Consider the following 14,122-nt stretch of genomic DNA (forward strand, 5'->3'; position numbering starts at 1 on the left):
TGATGGCCATTTTGGGGACAAACTGTGAATATAGTCAGACTGAAAGTTATGATCAGGAAAAGCCCGGGAATCCTTCCTCACTAAAACTCATCCTTCAATGAGACGATCTTAAGAAATCTGAACTATGGTTATTTTCTTCCAGTTCTTTTAAAATCAAGCTCCTAGACAGGAGATTGCTAGTTTATCTCTTGGTAATAGGCCTGTTGAGCCCAGATACAGGGCATACTCAGTGAAAATCAGGTAGCAAATTCTCTCCAAGAGCACATTAGCAAACAACTAGACAAGTAATCCATGAACTGACCCATACCTTTTCTCCAGCCTCAGTTGCAAATTACTCTTTGCTTGTCTCTTCATTGCCAAAATTAAAACACTTTTGAGTACCCCACATGCACATCTGGCAGAGCAGCAGAAAGCTACAGGTAGAGAATGTTTGAAGATACCAATCCCAAAGCTGCAGCTTCCTCCATTCCAATCTTCTAATCTTCTGGCTAAATCCTAATTAGATGGTGTGTCCAAAGGGAGATGAAAAGGAAAAATTGCAGGGACAGAATTAAAAGCTTAGCCCATGCTTGCAGTTGCAGCGATAATTTGCACTTCTGGGGCAATGCTTATCTACAGTGGGACAAGCATGTCATATACCACAAACTGATGCCTAGAAAACTTTGATCAGCTCCCTTCAGGACAACTTAACTTTGCAAAGATCTGTTTTTACAGCAAGCATTTATTTTTACTGTACCACTGGCAAATGACACTAAAAAGCTATTGTGGCTGATTGATTTTTCTTGTGTTTTTGTTAGCCAGATTTGTTTATTCTTAGCATCTTGTTCCAAGCAAAGACTACTTTAAAGGATTTAAGTTAGCAACATGAGTATGATGTTCATCTATTTATACAGACAACATCACTATGACCACCAACTTCTAACCTATCATTACAGAGTCTAGAAGTTAGTAGCAACAACTGGCTGTCACAAGTTGAGTTCTCAGTGGTTTCTATTTTATTGGTAAAGGCATTGTTATTTCTTACCCTCTGAAAGGAAGCAAAAACATTAACGCTGTTTTTCTTTGTCAGTGAGCACCAGAACGGTTAATGCATGTTAGTAAGATGTTTTTTATTGAGTTACTCTGAGATGAAGCAAACCTTATTTCAGCCACAAAGACCTCTTCACCAACCCTTGTGATCAAAAAGAACTCTGTTTTCATTCACCATTTTGGAATAACAGCACTGCATTGTTCCAGGGTTGTTAAATCACTGGTCAGTTCTTGACATACTCAAAATAAGATATAGAAAAGTTATTATAGTCCAAGCTCAGAGTGCCCAGCACTGTGGTTCTTACTGTAGACTTATGACTTCCACTGGAGGTATCCATCTCTGCCCCCACTGCTGGCTAAGATGACAAACATCTTATGGCAATGATCTGTCTCCAAAGAGAAGTGATAGAGATTGTATTCTCATTGGAAAATTCTAACATGTTATATGAAAACCACTTCAATGAAACATGCTGCCTCTAACTTCAGAACTGCAAGAGCTTCAAAAACTGAAATAAGATGTGAAAACAGGGTCAAAGCATTCTATTTGAGGCATTTAAAGGAGAATGATTTGATTTTGCATTCTGTTTGGTTTCTCATTTATCTATCTATCTATCTATCTATCTATCTATCTATCTATCTATCTATCTATCTATTTGTTACTTACTTATTTTTACCAAAATATAAACCAAATCTGAATCAAAAGTCTGACCCATGTCAAAAAAGAATGTCTCCTACCTCTAGGGTTTTCCATCATGATTCAAGTGGCAAGACCTTTTCTACGTTTTGGCTTTCTAAACCCCAAATGTAAGATTCACCCTAAATTAATTAAAAACAAAGCAAACAAACCCCCCAACAACAACAACAAAACCAAAACAAACCACATCGAAAACCACAACCATTTATTTCACAATAATATTCACCAGAACTTGGGCCTGAAACGGGCGTCTGCTACAGAAATATATATGTATTTTTCCCTTTTAACCAGACTTCAAGACAGAGTAACCTTTTAGATTTTCTATTTTCCACATATCCATGCTAGATTTCCTATGAGCCCAGCAACAAGGAAAATGAATATATTCTTTCACATAGTTAACCATCTGTATGTAGTAGAGAGAATGGCAATCGTCCAGAGGACAGTGCTGTATAACATTTATTTTAAAATAAGAAGTTCATCTCTTCCTTTGCAAGATTAAAACATTTCTCTGTCCTACATAAATGAACTCTTCTATCCATGGCATGTGCAACAGAAAAAGGCGTTTCAGCTCAGTATTGAACTGAAAGTCCTGCTTGGTTCATTATGACATTGGTGATTATCATATTTGCCTAGAGAAGCAACTGTTTGTGGAGATCCAGGTTTTAGACTGACAATCAGGGGATGTTTTCAGACAGGCAGGTCGAGCCAGGCTAAAGAAACAGGAAGGCAAGACTCTCTTTAAGCAACAACTTACTCTTATTAACACTGAGACCATCTGGGTTGTTGCATGATGCTCTGCACTCACAAAGACACGTTTGCAGCTATTATCTTGTCCCCAGGTGACTGGAACAGAAACGCACTATTTTCTGTTTGCAGCAGCACTTTTCAAGAACAGCAGCAGCACAGCATCACAGATCATAAAGCACTTTGCAAACACTAAATCACAAACCAGGCAAGTGCACACTGTGTTTTATCCCAGGTTTCTCAGAGTGCAAATTAGGGAGCCAGCGAGCCCACGTCTACTGTGTCTGTAACTCTGTACTACAGCTCATTAAAGCGATTTGCAGTGAAGTTTGACTTGTTGCTTCTGAATGGCAGGACCCCAGCAGAAGAACCGCGGAAGGTCTATTTTAGCCATTAACAAGAGAGGCCCAGTGATTGGCATTGAGTTGCTCTGAGGCCAAGGAGCAGCGACACGTTGGTCTGCGGCTGCGGCCAGCTGCCTGGCTGGGCTCTTGCAGTTCTCCCTGCGTAGGATCAAGAGTGTTCAGGAGGACACAGCTGTTGATGCAGTGCAAGTAGTTTTCAAAACAGTTTGAAATCAAAATGACTGTGTCTCAGGACTTTGACAGAAATGTGATCTTGCAGACAGTTAGAGAAGACAGAGCTATGTGGATAGGAACAGACCTGGGAAGAACATGCAACTGTGGAGGTAGCTGTCTTGAGACAGGTAAGAGGACAAGGTAAGGATGTCCTAGGAAAGTGTGGTCAAGTCCAAGGTCATAAGATGCCTCATGGCTGAGGCAGGAACAGGATGCAAGTCTTCTGAGTTAAAATCCAGTGCTTTATTCCCTGAACCACACATTTAGGCCAGAAGGAGGGCTATGTCTAGCTCAAATGTCTAAATTCCTTTCAAAATACAGAAAATGCCTAAATTACATCTCTCTCCCATAAACAACACCTTCTCATTAAAATAAGAATGTGGGTATTTACAGTCTGATTTCCTAAACACTAGACTAATGTTCAGGGCAAGAGTGAAACAATGTGTTGGGAAACACTTTGACCAGGATAATTTCTTGACTATTTAGTTTTGTCTGAAAGCTGATATCTGAATTCAAACTATTGCCCCAACCACATGATCAGTATTTAATGCCTGAAAACTGTACAGTATGTAAAAGTTATCGTACTCCAGAACTCAAAAGGAAACTCAGGAAGTCTGTGGTATGATGATGAGTATCTGGTCTGCTGAGGAGCTCTGTATATCATATCTCTTTTTGCTTTAGTTTTTCTTCTGAAAAGAAAAGGCATTTTGTTACTGATGTTTTTAAAGAGTTCAAGAAATGAAAATTATTATTATTAATACATGAAAATACCGTTATCTTTGGGGAAAGAAAAAAAAAAAGAGTTGGGTCTGTAGGTATTGTTGCAACTAGCAATTTACATCTCATTATCTTCTAGAATATTAACTTTCATCATACTGCATATTCTCCTTGCACTGTTTCCTTTCATACTTATGTTGACTGTAATACAAAGTCACAGGAAAACCTCTCTCTTGTTTTGTTCAAGTAAATTACACAGTAGTTCAGGGATTTTGATAAATTGATACTTCACCCCCATCATCTTTGGATATGAAGAGGATGCAAGAAAGAAAAATGAGATTTTGTCCTTAATGTATTGCTCTGCGAATGAGAAAAAAAAAAAAAAAAAAAAAAAAAAAAGGTCATTATTTTGTTTCCATTACGTGTGATCCTGGTAAGGTAAACCATAAATGACTGGTGCTACTGATGTTTGGGCTCACAGGTGTGTAAGATACTACTTCTGAAAAGGTCAATTCTCCTTCAAATGAAACATGACAGTGTGTTTGAAGGAAATGGACACAGGTACTAATTCTGACCTCTGTGGATAGTTATATAGAGGCACAGTTATTCATTGTACATTGATTGTGTTTCGGGTTTTCTGGGTTATTTTCCTTTCACAGGCATGGCCTCCATCAGTGTTGTTACCTGGAGCAGCAAGACAGGAGATGACAGCCCTGTCCGAAAGGAACGTTTTGAGCCCATGACCACCAGCAAAAAATGTTGATGTCCTTTGCGAACGGATCAGCCTTGTACCTTTGCGGGGAGCTCTGCCAAATGGGATCTACGTTTTACGCGCTCTGTGTGACAGTTGCACATCCCCGATGAGGTCCGGAGCTTTCAATAGGGCAGTTGATGGCTCTTTAGCACCTTTTGTGCCCCCCCGTGCCGTTCCTCCCGTCCCCCGCCCCGGGACACGGTGACTCCTCAGCGACGCCTGCCCCGGCTGGGGGAGCGGGAGGGGCGGGAGCCCCGTTGAACAAACAGGTGGCTCAGCCAAACAGGTACCCAGGCAGGGAAGCTTCTGGGCCGTGCTCGCGATGGCCACAGCCAGAGCCACCCGGGCTACGAAACGGGGCCTTTGGCAAAGACCACTCTTCGAGTGGCTGTGTCAGAGCAGAGGGTCTGCGAACCTGCCACCCCATGAAACAGGGACACGGTTTAAGGAGACTTCCCGTGATTGAGAGCCCTCATCTTCTCCTTGGTGAGTGATTATTCTGGATATATCCTCAAGTGAGAGTGGCCTCCTCTTGTGAGTGTGTGCGGGCTGTGGATCTTAATTCTTTTGTGGCTGTGTGGTAATAACATCCCCAACTGGTCCGTCCAACCTGCGGTTTATCAAGTGTTGCTGGAGTGCTGACTGATTTTTGGATTACCCCTGTGCTGTTTGTATTGGGTTTTGTTGTTTGGTTTCTTTGTGTTGTTTGGTTACAGTTCCGAATGACACGGTCAGTCCAGCAAGGTGCCAAGCCCATGGCTGGAGGTGCTAAGAGTGGACTCACAGAATTAAACTTTAGCTTAAATCTTAATTTGGGTTTCATAAAAGGAAAAGGCTGTTAAAATAGCTGTTTCCTAATTTTAAGGATTAGATTCACCTGCTGCAAATCAGAGTAGCTCAGCTGATTCAGAATAAGCTTAACAGTTTAGCAGATTGTCCTTATGCTTCTTTGTAAGTTGTTTGGGTTTTGGTTTTTGTTTTGTTGTGCTGTTTGTTTGTTTTTAATCAACATGTCACACCTCCCCTGTTTCTTTTTTCTTTTTTTTTTTTTTTTTTGGTAGGTTTCCAAGTCTTTCATTTGGTTTGATGTAGCAAATTTATTTACAATGATGATATTTGTAATCCTTTGAGTCACCTGAGGTCTATTTTTCTGATCCTTTTACAGCTTTTCATTTTTACAAAGGTATGTGTACCTATGTGCATACACACAGGTGTGGAAGATTGCTATCTGTATAATTAACAACTACAAATTGGCTGTTTTCCCTGTTACATTGTATCCGAATCCTTTTTTAAAAAAAAAATAAATTTATAGATGGGGATAAAGTGAGGAATATTTTTCCACAAAATATGTGTAGTTTCTGGACATACTTTTACAGACGTAGTATGTCTGAGGTGTGCAGTCCAGTACTTTATTGCTGCAGATTAAATTTGATACCAAGAATGGTGTGTTTTGTAAATGACAGTAATGCTTTCAGGACATGCTAAAAAGTCTTGATGTGCATTAATGAGCTAACCAGAGCCCTTCATCTGCCTCTGATAGAAAGACAATCATTATCACAGCTGGATGAACTAAGGCATGGGCTGAATTGTCATTGTCATGCCACGAGACAGCAGAAAGGCTGGGACTGCAACCCCCACATGCTGATTTATCCAACCTGTGTGTTACCTGCTACATCAATCAATAGCCCTGTCTACCACACTTTCAACTTTCTCCTTTCAGACCCTAAATATTTTCTAGCAGAACAGTGATTCCAGCAGTGCAGATTTAACCTTAATGATTTTCTTGGTTAGTTTTTGTTGGTTCCATTAAAGATGCAAAATAAACTTAGAAGCAATAAACAAAATGAAGGATCTCTCTACCAGCTAGATGACATATATCTTCCTGATCCAGAGCAGGCCTTAGAGGGGAAAAAAAATTGTTTGGTTTTGAAATGGACCATGGTAGTAAAATTGTTTAGTTTTGAAATTGACCATGGTAGTACACTTCAGAAATCTCAAATGTTTAGTTGCACTTTGCAGTAATACCAGTGCTGGGATAGCTCATTCCTTTTCTCCTGACAGGAATGGAAGGTACTGCTTTTGTGGCCTCTGTGATAAATGACTGTGTACAAATTCCCAGATTCTATTCAGAATAGTATTTTCAGATGTAAGGTTTCCTGTTAAAAAGCTAGGCAGTTCATTTTGTCATCTCTGCTTCAACTTCAACAGAAGCAAAAAACTAATTTCTCTGTTTGAAGAAATTTAATTTAAAACAAGAAAGCAAGTAATTCTCCTTACAAAAAGGGGCATTTTATTAAACCTCAATGTTAAGATGAAACTGAAAGTTAATTCAGGAATGACGATTTCTTTCTATTTTTTTTTTTTTTTTTTTTTTTTGCATTGGTTACATGCAGATTGAAGACACTTCTCAGCATGTAGCAATGGGGAGAGCACTGAGGGCATCATAGGGGCTTTGGGAAAAAATCCACACCTGGGAAAGAGCACAGATATCACTGAACCAAACTGCTGTGCATTTTCAGTTGTGTAAACTCTTTTTGACACCCGGTTTTTCAATGAGGTCTTGAAATGGCATAAACCAGAACAGCTCCACTGAAGTTGATGATGGCATCAAACTGAGCTGTGTCATGGGCTTTGACATTTTACTTGTAAAAACAATGCCTTCAGCCTCTGAGGAAGCACTGCAGTGGTCATTTCTACAATGTCTTCAATACATATATATGTAGTTAACTCATTTCCTCCATTATTTGCATAATTTTGATTTATTTTCCATATACTTTTATCTACAGGGAGTGTTTAATTTCCTATGTGTTGTTATTATTATATTTCTTATTTATGCAGTGTTCTGAGGGTCATTTTCTTTTCTGTAGCACACCAAATGGCTTCAGTTAAGCCAAGTTACAAATATTTACATGAGGTGAGTGTTTATCTCTTGCGGTCTTCTACTCAACATGAAAATGAGAAATGGAAAACAACAAATAGACAATACTGCAAAATGCAAATCTGTGCATTTCTGATTCTGTACACTCAGGTTGCTGCTGCAGAGCAGAACACATGGATATCTTTCTGCATGCCCTCATATTTTGTGTACTTTCTGAGTTGAAACTCCTTCCTCCCCATTTTTCTGATTGTTGTGGGCCGCCCAAATGCTTTGATTTGGCCCATTTGCTTCAAAAATATGTGTGTTTTTCTTGTGTTGTGGTTTGGTTTTTGTTTTTTTTTTTTTTTTTTTTTCTAATGGACAAAGCCAGGGTCCTTTGCTTAGGCTTCTGTAAGACAGCCAAGCATAACCTTTTTGCTTACTATGTTAATCATTCAACAATGATAGTACTTCTATTCAGAATGATATTCTCTGTATGTTTGTGCTAGTGGTGGAATGCATTTTTGGATTAACAGTATACTGGAAAAAGAGTCAGAAAACTTTAATACAATATCTATTTTTCCAATTGGCAGTTCTCAAGTCACTCCATGTGATCATCACTCTGTACCTTAACATATCTATTACCACATGAGTTTAACCTCAAAGTTGATTGGTGTGGGAATTGTCTCCTAACACAACAGTGGCACCACACACACAGAAGCTTTTCCTACATTGAAATCTCTTCTCATTTACTAATAAATCAAAATTTCTTTTATCCTACTACCAAAACATCCTAGATACATTGGATAGGGACATAGAAAAGAAGGCTTCTAATTCTTATTGAAAAGCCTTATATAGTGAAGTGAGCCTGAGCTGTGATCAAAGTCTTTAATACTGAGCACAGCTCATTGTGTTTTCTGTTTGCTTTCTGATTCCAAGTCCTGAGTCATCACCATACCTGTTCCATACAACTGTCTAGAAGTGCCAAATGCAGATGGGAGGACAATTTAAAGTAATGAGCTAATCATAGTTAATTTTCTTGGTATTTACTGTAATAACATTAATTTTGATGAACCCCTCCATTATTAATGTGAATGTCACAAGTGCTTCTATAGCATTTCCTCTTGGATTCTGTATTAATTAACTAGGCTGTTAATCTAAAGTGTTACTGCAGAAATATAATAGAACATAAGTCAGTGAGGAAAAAAATATTTCTTAGTCAATTGGAATGTATGGAATATATATTAAAAACCACAACAAAACCCTAGCAGAATCATAAAATGCCCCCTGCGATTTGTGAGGCAGGGTGACGTTTCAGCACCCTGGACAGAGTCACAGCCCTGTAACCGTTCCGTTCACCAGGCAGCGGTGGATGACTCCACCATTTGAACTCATCCCTCTTTACATGTAATGGACATAAATTGCATTTATGCCTGCTTTATAGCCCACTTCAGTGCCATCATGGAAAAGAGCCTTAGAATAAATTAGAGCAGACCCACATTTCTTAACCAGTTTTCAAAACATAGACAAACTTGATTTTTTTTTTTTTTTTCCCTTGGGGAGTTTAGAGCTTAGCAGAGTCTCCAAATAAAGGATGACAAATTGGTCTGTGAGAAGCAGTATTTCACGTTGCTATAGCATAAGAGCTGGACAGCTAATATGTCCTCTGATTTCTGCCCAGTGCCCCTAATCACCCTCTTTGATTCTTCTATATTGCAATATATTCTATATATCTATTTTTCTGTATTGTAAACAAATACCTGGGAGCATTATATAATTCACTAACTGTGCCAGATCTGTTATATTTTTCATTTATGAGCCATCCCATGCCCTACTAACATAGATTATCCCACAGAATTTAAATACCAGGAATAAACACTCTTCACCTCCTTTATTTTTTTTAAACCCAGGTTGAACAGGACAGAGATGGATTAGAAGCATCACTGTGTATGGGAGTTAAAATGTGTGCTAGTTCTTATTACTCCAGATGAGATACCCTTCTCTCCTAGACTTTTGAGTGACTGTAAACCTCTCAGTAGCACCCCTTGTTTGCTTCTTGCTTTCACAGCACCGGAAAAGCCTTTTTGGCACTCGCTCATGAACACTGTCTCTCCATGTCTCAAATCCCTGAGATTTTTCCTTAAAAGTCTATCTAATAAACCGATGTCTTGTCTATGCTTATGTGCCTCCATCTTCTTGTCTTGCCTGTCTCTAAGCTACAGTCTGATTTTTGTTTTCTTTCTCTGGGTCCATAGATGACTATGGAAGTAAATGGAAACCCAGGTATACCATCACATGGCTTGCTCTGGTTGCTTGTCCTGGCACGTTTCGGCACCCGTGGCCACCTTGTCACAGCTGGCTCTAGTCAGCATAGAGTTTTGCCTCCCGTCTTACAAAGCAAGTCCTATGCACAACTGCTAAACTGCTTGTGAAAGAGAAACTTCTGCTTAGGGTACAATTTGAAGTACTGATTTTAGTGACCCGGTTAACTTTCTCACAGACAGAAGGTTGTCCATGTATCACCCTTGTTCAGAAATGTGTTCCCTGAGATGTCTGCCTAAAGGGATTGAGCTCATACTTTCTCTTGAATGATTTGAAGTTGGGTACAAATATACATGCATGGTTTTAACTCCAGAAGAGTCAATATCACTTTTTTCTGTGTGGTTTCTTCTCAGGTTTGGTAAATATCAGCTTTATGCTGTGTTCAAGAAGTGCCCCTTCCTGCACAGAAAAATCTAAGTGTGTTTAGTATCTATCATGCACTGACCTCAACACAATCCTTGTGAAAAAGAGTGATGAATAAGTGAGAGAAGGATACAAAAGCATAATCAGTCTTATTTGGTTCTCCTAACATGTCAGTGGTGAAGAATTATAGACTCTTATCCTCAGTCTCAGCCTCTAAGATCACAGACCTTGTCAGAGAAGCTTGTCACACTCAGGCTTGCTAAACATGTTACAGCATTATGATGATGTAACAGATGGCAAGGAGCAAGACACAAAAGGAATTTGATTATATCCTAAGGAAGCTATTTTAAAATATGGCAAATGCACATCCAAATCTCATTTCACATATTCATCCAGGCCTAACAGCAAAATACTCTGTAACAGCTCAGCAAGAACACTAGCGAAGCTCAGAAAATAAAATGTTGCAAACTGCTTTGTCCATCTCTGATAGAAGGTACCACCTATGTGTAAAATAATAGCTAGAGCTGCCAAGCAGATTTATTATTAGTGAAAAGATGTAATGATGATTTTCAACTTCAGTGAGAGAGAGACTGGATTGACTGAGATGATATCTTGCTACTTCAGAGGGGATTTTAGTTTAAAGAAAACAACCTTACTAGTCACTGTGGTCTGTCTTCATCACTTCTTATGATCCTTATAGATTTTCATGTGCCAGCTGAGGACATGGTTTAAGTTGCGTATTTCCTGCAAAAGCAAAAGAGCTACATCAATTCGTAACAGCAAAAATCTGTCCCTTTTGCTAGGTTGTCCCTCACAATGATGCACAGTAGGCTTTGCAGCATGGCCAACTCTCAGCTTTATTATGAACCTTGTTTTCATGACTGTTGTCTGCATAGAATTTAATTGTTTGAATTATTTTACTGTTTCCCTGAAAATAAGACCTACCCTGAAAATAAGCCCTAACATGATTTTTGAGGACATTTGAAATACAAGCCCTGCTCCAAAAATAAGCCCTAGTTAAAAAAGTCAATTTAAATAGTGTCCAGGCAGCTATACATGTAAAAAGGGGCATCTTTTGGAGCAAGAATTGATATAAACCCCTGTCTTATTTTTGGTGAAACAGAGTATTTTATAAGACACACTTTTTCATCAAATGGTTCACCTTAACAGTGAAAGTTTGATTGCAAAGGGTCCCAAATTAGCAGTCAATTTCACCTAAAAGCATACAGTTCTCACCCTTTAAGATAAAGAAATAGCAGTTTAAGCCTTGCTTTTGGATGCTTTTGATTTTCAAACACTGCTGCTTCCAGTGAGGTCTGTTGGGCGGACTGAGGAAACTCAGTCAAAGAGAGCAATTAACCAAAAGGTTTCAAGTGTGTCAGTACTCTCAGTGCTGGCATGAAAAACCTTGAATTATCCAAAGCCAGCAACCAGCCACTCCAATGGCAGCCCTTTGCCTCCGTGCCTGACAGTCCCAAATGCACCAGCCAATCCTTCCAGAGGGGGGCAAATTAGGTCCCTGTGGAGAAACCCCCCAATAGAGTCAGCTGGGTAGCTGAGAGTCACCACCCAAAATAAGAAGGAAAGTGCATCCATTACACTCCTTGCTTTCAGCTTTTTCACTTTGCTGCCCTATTATCAGCTACTAGAAAACACTCTTTCTATCAGCTTATTACTGCTCAGACATTGTGTAAGGTGCTGGGGAACAGACTGAACACAGCTGAGCGCTTATTAATGATGGACTTAACCAATTAATAAGCATGCTTTCTGTGCTCTCTGAAGACCAGAACATGCATATTTTCAGCTGCAGTTTCTTTTACTCATACTATATTGCTTCTTTACATTTGTGTTGTGGGGTCTTGGTTTCATGGGTGCTTTATAAAATGTTTGCATATACGCTAATTAAAAAGGATTTATCAGGTTGAGCTCATGATGACTGAAGGATCCTTTCTCCTTTGGTAAGGTTTGAATATTTGAATAGCTCATTAATGCTCCTACTTTTTCTCTTTATAAGAAGAGACTGAAAAATGAAAGAAGGGGATTTGCTGTGTGGCTTTAGATGAAAGGTTGCTTCATTTATTTTTAAAGCTGTCTGAAGGGGTTAAGCCCTACTCTGATTTACATCAAAGGGCAACTTCCCTCATCAAAATAATTCCTCATTTACATTGGCAGGAACCATCTATTTGCAGGGTTTCTTGTGTATAAACAATATAAAAATTTATCTGAGTCTTTTGCCTTTTGAAGGTGTAAAATTGACACAGCTTTTCTGAATCCCTGTGAGTCAGGAATTGCTGTAGTTGACTTGGTTGTGATGTAAACTGGACTATCATAGCCTTTAAATTACAGGAAAACACCCAGGTGGCATAAATGAAGGTATTTGACCTGAGTAAAAAAAATGCCAAGGGGTTGATTTTACTGCCACTATACACCTGCTGCAATGTTACACCATGTTTACATTGCCACAGGTGAGATTATTGCATCTTCAGAACTGAATAAGAGTAGTGCCCATGCAATATTAGTAGTTAAGTTTCAAAGTAATGTAATATATCCAAAGACACACACATATGTTTTAAAAATACTTCTTATCAGTGTTAATCCTGGGTGCTTGGCTGGACTATTATCTCATGAAGATTATATCCCAGAGAGATTTTATTGCCCACTATATCTTTCTTTATTTTTCTTTCCAAAGTGCTTGAAAGATCCCACTGAGTCAATTACACACAGTATCTCTTAATAATGTCCTCTTCTTGGCACATCATTGTTTTCCTTTATGTTTATTTTAAAAGGTTAAATTAAACAGGAGAGTAGAGATAAATCCACATTATGAATTATGAAATGTTACCATGTGATCCTGAGAATGCTAAATCCTCCCCATCAAAATTCTGGGCAAAGTGGTGCCCTGGGGAAGTCGGTGCTAGAGAAAGTCAGGATTGTTAAAGCAGAAGGAAAGCAGGGTGTATGAACTTGCTGTTTAAAAGTCCAATTTTCCTGCACTAGGAGGCTGGTGCCAAACATCCTCTTGGTTTTTGACTCCTACACTTTAATTTGCCTGCACATATGTGTATTATGTAGCAATTGAACTGATTTGCCAAAGCAAACAGGGGAGAAACCCCCAGTGCTTGGGAATCTTTAGGAAAAGGTCAGTTTTAACACCCTTCAGGACTGGTTTTGGAGCTGTTCATTCTTTCAGCAAGGTGATCCTTGGAAACTCACCCCAGCTCTGTGTTTATCTGAAATTCCACAACACGCGTATGCAGGAATCTTGTGGGCTGAAAGAGAGATAAGTGCTGCTCTATGGGAACAGCAACAGTGATGGTCTTTGTACTAGTATTAAACCTCATAACCTTTCCTGGTGCTAGAGGGGTACCACACTACTGAATGAAAATTTAGCAGGCATCCTCTTGAATGCGTAGAGCTGTAATGGAGACTGTGGTCACCAGTACTACAAATTCCAAACTAACCGCTTCCTAAAATACACCAGGGTGTAATACAAGCGTGGCTCGATTTCCCTCCTCCTAACAAACATATCAAATTGTTTGTCCTCTGACTTCAACCTACCTTACCTTGCCATATAAATTCAACCAGATCCAGTGAGTAAATATAACCCAACATAAATCAACACAGCCATCAATAGCCTTACAGTAATATGTACTGGCATAGCCTAGGGACTATTTCCTTTCACCTCTTATCTTCAGCTTTATCATTGCTTCACTGTGAGCTACGAAACAATGACCATGTCTCTCACACCTGAAGAAATTGTATCTTGGTGATGAGTGCAATATTCCTCATATAGCCATTGAGTAAGTACATAAAGCACCTTATGAGCCTTCCAGATATAAAAGGCAATATAAAAGGAAATAGTAATATGCCCACATAAATATTAAGAGAAAACTGATATTTCTCTTTTATAAAAGCAATATCCATTCCCAACTTAGTATTTCGTGGAATATATGGAAAGATAAAATCTGCATGCCCACATTTTATGGCTATATTCTTGTCTACAAAATTTCACCTGCAGTTTGCTCACCCTCCTCATTTCCTCCTCTCCTCCCCAATAAATCATT

Source organism: Patagioenas fasciata, chromosome 8 (genome assembly GCF_037038585.1).
Source record: "Patagioenas fasciata isolate bPatFas1 chromosome 8, bPatFas1.hap1, whole genome shotgun sequence".
In the NCBI taxonomy this organism is placed as follows: Eukaryota; Metazoa; Chordata; class Aves; order Columbiformes; family Columbidae; genus Patagioenas; species Patagioenas fasciata.